The sequence below is a fragment of the Populus euphratica genome, unplaced genomic scaffold (assembly GCF_000495115.2).
Source record: "Populus euphratica unplaced genomic scaffold, PopEup_1.0 scaffold271.1, whole genome shotgun sequence".
Lineage (NCBI taxonomy): Eukaryota > Viridiplantae > Streptophyta > Magnoliopsida > Malpighiales > Salicaceae > Populus > Populus euphratica.
The window spans coordinates 932,856-938,855 of NW_011499926.1; positions in this window are offsets into that span (position 1 = coordinate 932,856).

A 6,000-nucleotide genomic window follows, 5' to 3' on the forward strand; every position below is an offset into this window, starting at 1 on the left:
ACATGTTTGAAAGTTTTAAAGATTTAAGAGTTATGATTGAATTTTCTTTGTTTGGTTATGATATGAGGAAATAAAAGTGATGGTGAGAAATTAGTATTTTCTTTGTAATGTTCAAATTTAATCCCTTTCTTACTCTTAGATATTAACTCACCATCTTTCTCATAAGGTTTAAGAATGGGTTTTTAAATAACCTTATCACTGTAGAGAGTAATGACTGATTTGACTTGATCCATGTATTAATTTCCAGAAATACTTAAATTTGTATTATATTGCCCCTTGGAATTTTATTGTGATTAAGATGAAAACTTACCTTTCTTTTAAAAATTAAGAGTATATATAAATTTTATAGGAACATCTTTTAGATTTGCCATGGTTTGAGCATTTTGAGTGTTGATTATTTTTTGCTTTTCCATGAATGCATGCAATGTTTCCTCAAAATTTCTCTTAGGAGAGGGAACATAAGGAGGTGTATAACATTGAAAATTTTAAAAATTATAGTGTGTTTGAAATAGTGACTGTGAAGTTTGTGCATTATTATTACCACTTTTCCAACTAAAATATAAGTGATTTTTTCAACCAGGGTTGTATGTTTGCGAGTATGAGTTATGATTAAGCCTTTGAAAATTGCTTAAAGCATGAGCTTGTTGATAGAGGTATTCCTTGAAAGGAGGCAAAGTTGGAAAATCATTGGTTGAGTGTTTATTGGTTTTATAGGCTTGACACACAATGTCTTGAACATATTTTAATTGACCATTTTTTTTCCAATTATAGTACCTCAACTTTTCTAGCTAAAGATGTAAACTTTACTTAAAGGTCATAATCTTTTCTCAAGTTGTACATTCCTCCACTAGATATATAAAATTGAGTTTTATCTAGTGCCTCATAAGTGTCTGTAATGTTCTAATTTTAAATATTTTCAACTAGCAAGTCTAGGGTACTCCATTGTTTCATCAGGGTCTTTATCTTCAAAAGTTTCATTGCATATCAATTTAACTATTTGTTTATCTCTAGGTATTAACCCTTCATAAAAATATGAAACAAATTTTCATGTTTCAAAACCATGATGAGGGCAAGTATTAAGAAAATTTTGATACCTATCCCAACATTGGTAAAATATTTCTTCTAATTTTTGAGTGAAAATGGTGATTTGTCTTTTGAAAGAGTTTATTCTGTGAGATGGAAAAAACTTCTTTAAAAATTATTGTTGCATTTCATCCTAAACACGAATGGATCTTGGTCTCAAATTTTATAGCCATGTTTTAGCTTTATTTTTTAATGAAAAATAAAAAAAAATTAATCTTATTATGTTCATGCTACAATTTAAGTTATTATAAGTGTTACAGACCTCCTTAAATTCTCTTAAATGCAAGTATGAAATTTCTAAATCTAAGCCATGAAAAGAAGATAAAAGTTGAATAATGTCTGACTTAAAATTAGAATGAGATGTATTAGAAAGGAAAACTATCAATGAGGGTGCACTTGTTCTTGTAGAGTTCATGTGGTTTCTAAGTGTTTTAACTCGATTATTTTCATTATGAAGTGACTGGTTATCTTTTTCGATCATATTTTCTGAAAATAATAAGGATACTCTACAAAGTCCACCACTTCATGTATATGATCAAACTCTCATACACATGTAGGAAGAGAATAAAATGGAAAAAAAGATAAAAAAAAAAAAGAAAAGGAAAAGGAAATAAAAGAAAAGAAATAAAAGTTAGATAAAAGAAAAGTAAAAAGTAAAAATAAAATAAATATTATAATTCATAAAAGAATTTACCTCCTCAGTAATGGTGCTAGAAACGTGACACGACCAAAGGATTGATGTATTCTCCTAAGTGTAGGAGTGTCGAAGTAATAAATAACCCGACAAAATCGGAGTCAAACAACAGGAAGATTAACTATATAAATAACAACAATAACAACAACAAGTTAAAGAGAACTTTAAGATGTAAGATTAATATGAGGATTAAAAAATGATAAAAATAAATGTCAAGTTTAGATGATCCATTAATGGTATTTCAAATTCATTTTATTACTGAAATAGAAATGACACGACCAAAAGATTGATGTCTTCTCCCAAGTGTAGGAGTGTCGAAGTAATAAATAACCCGGCAAGACCGAGGTCGAACCATAAGGAGGTTAATTGTACAAATTATAAACAACAATTATAAACAACAATAATAGTAATAGTAACAACAACAACAACAACAATAATAGTAGTAGTAGTAATAATACTAATAATAATACTAGCAATAGTAGTAGTAGTAGGAGTAGTAGTAGTAGTAGTAGTAGTAATAACAATAATAAAGAAAAAGAAAAAAGAAGAAAAATTGATGAGAACTTTGAGATGGAAAGTTAAAGTAACGATTAAACAATGATAACAAACAATGTCAAAGTTAGAGGATCCACTAATAGTATGTCAAACAAGTATAGTATAAACTCTTATTATTCAATTGGAAACCACACATAAAGGAGGTTCCAATCAGATTATAGATTGTTAACATGATTACATTAATCATCTTATTCAATTAATGTTAATACTTATAAATTTCGTTAAGCATTCATGATTATAACTTATGTTAACAACAAATCAAGTTCCTTTCATAGCTGAGGTGTCGGTTATACCATACAGTATGGGTTATGAAAGTGCCAAACATTTGTTGTACCAATTGTTATACAACATAAATTAAGATTATTCATTTAACAAGCAAAGTATTAAAGAGTGAACAAGATAACAAATATAAAACATGTTAGTATTAAACATTAAAGTCCATATTAAATTTATACTATACTTATTCTTACAACATTAGTGTAACCTTTTCACCTTGATATAATTAACTTAGCTAGACATAATGAAAGAAAGAAAAATAAATAAACCAAGTAAGAACATAAATAAGATAAGAGTTAACAAAGCAAATGAAAGAAAATGAAAGGTATAAACTTGATATTAATGAAAGTAAAGCATAAGCAATACAAAAATTACAAAGAGAGAAAACAAGAGCATGATCTTGATCTGGACACCAAGATGCCTAAATGCATGACAAATGCCTCCTTTTATAGGCCAAAATTAGGAACTATTGATTTGATGACTAATTGATGAGTAGGTGGTCAACCCTTGACTTGGTGACAATCCTTATCTTCTCTTGTCTGCCCAAAACATCATTGATGACGTCAAAATTAGAGCCACTTGAAAACATGAAAGTTTTAGGAAATTGTGTCATCTTTCTTGTATAAAACATTCAGCTTATTTCGACTTCTAGAACTTCAGATATGGCCAAAATACTGAACAATGCTCGGGCTGAAGGATAAATTCAGGATTCTTTGTTGTTGCAACCATTTGGACTTGAAAAAGGCTCTTTTAGATCTTGGGCTCCATATAAAAGTTGTAGGCATATGTCTTACCTTTCCATATATATAAAGTAGACCTAAATCTAAAATCTATAGCTCCAGATATGACCTAATTACCGAACAATGTTCCGGTTTGGATTGCACCAACATCTCTTTTTTAAGTTTGGTTATCTCTTTGCCTTTACAATTTAAGTTCTTAAAGTCATCAATCAATCCTTTCATTTATATGATAGGCCTGCATTTAAAATAAACATTTGCCATAAATTAAAGGTATCTTATATTATTAGATATATTATTATAAAACATGCTTATGTTAAGGAGTTATTGATACTTCAAGTGCAAAATGATAATATAAAATCATGATAAAAATGCACTTTTGAGTACTAATCAAGAAACCACACACAAAGGAGGTTCCAATCACAATGTAAATGGTTAACATGATTACATTAGTTATCTTCTTTGAATAATATTAATACTTGTAAATGTTGTCAAGTATTTATGATTATAACTTATGTTAACAACAAATTAAGTTCATTTCATAGAACAAGTGTAGGTTATACCATACTGTTGGGCTATTAAAGTGTCAAGTGTTTGCTGTATCAGGTGTTATACATAAATCTAGATTAACCATTTAACAAGCAAATTATTAAAAGTGAACAAGATAACAAACACAAAACATGTTAGTATCAAATATTAAAGTCCATGTTGAGTTTATATTATACTTATTCTTACACCATTAGTGTAACATTTTCACCTTGATATAATAAACTTAAATAAACATAATAAATAAGAAAAACATAAATAAATAAGATAAGAACATAAATAAAATATAAGTTAACTAAGTAAAAGAAAAGAAATTAAAAGTATAAACAAGAGATTAATGAAAGCAAAATTAAAGCATTACAAAAATATAAAAAGCACAAATATAATCTTAATCTGAAAACCAAAATATCTAAATGCATGACAAATGCTTTATTTTATAGGCCAAAATTTAAAATTATTAATTTATTGATTAATTGTTAAGTGGGTGACCACATAATAATTTGATGACAATCTTTATTTTTTTGTCTAAACAACACATCACTGCTAATATCAAAATTTGAACAGGTTGTCTTTATAAAAGTTCTAAGAAATTTTCTTAGCTTTCCAACAAAAAACAAAGATCATTTGAACTTCTAAAACTCGAGATATGGGTTGAACACTGAACAATATCTGGGTTGCGGGACATATTTGACTTCTTTATTGTTGCTAAAATTTGAACTTGAAAATAACTTTTTTAAATTTTGTACTCTTTTTACATACATGTATTAGCTTTCTCTTCATATAGAACAGACCTAAATCCAAATTCTACAACTTCAAATAGGACCCAATGACTGAATAGTGTTTTATTTTAGATTGAACCAACATTTCTTTTCTAAACTTATCCCTCTCTTTATACTCATCAATTAATCCTTTTATTTATATGATAGACTATAAATTAAAGGTATCTTATATTTATTAGATATGTTATTATAAAACATGTTGTAGTTAAGGACTTATTAATACTTCAAGTATAAAATGATGATATAAAACCTCGATATAAATACATTTTTAAGTACTAATTAGCTCGCTTGAGAGGGTGGGTAGCCAATTCTGATTTTGTTTTCTTCTATGAGGGGCAGTGAGAGGTGGGTTCCTTTAAAGAAAAAAAAAAGTTATGGTTTTTAGGGTTTTTTATGGTTTAGGTTTTTTCTTTTTGTGGATTCCTTTTCAATTATGCAAAATTACCCCCTATAAATTTTCTCCCCTTTTGTTATGTGTGTTATGACCTTTATTTATAGACAAAGTAGCTTGGTTCCCAAAACACATTGGTCCCTTAACTTCTTTATTTTTTTTGTTAATTTTGATTTTTTTTCTTATTTTTTATATTTTTAAAAGCGAGCAATATCAACAAGAAAAATTAATGATTGTAAAATTAACAAGTTAAATGTTGAATACATTTAAAATACTTTTGAAAATTTAAATTCTTCTAAGATAACATTTGAAAATACTAAAAACGATACAAATATATTACAAATGCATTTTTTAGTGTTTTCATTGTTTTTTTGCTATTTTTTATTTTTTTTCTGAAATTTTATCATAAACATGAGTAAAAAATTAGGTAGCAACAGTTTATGTAAGAGATATTTGCTTATATTTTCATCTTATTAATGATGTGTAAGATATTTATCTCTTATTAATATTGTGTAAGGGATATGTATCGCTCTTTATTGTCATTGGGAGAAAATAACTCTCTAACTTCTCCACTTCATCAAAACATTAAGGTTCAAAGATATGTAACATATTATACTTTCTCATGCATTTATACTTATTTCAATGATTGAGTATGTAAAAGTTCAGGTAATTTTTTTAGAACAATTGCTACACTTGATTTACAACTTATTAAATACCACAATATATGATTTATCATTAACAAATAAATGAAACTATCAAATTTCTAAAATTACATAAACATGGATTTCTTTTGAAATATTCTTTTGAAAACACAAGACAAAATCTTTGAACATGGAAGATGAAGTAGCTTTATGATTCTTTTGTATTGAGAACCATGATCTTCATAAATTTTTACCTGGAGCACTTATCAAATTTGTAAATCTTATTCGTGCATCATTA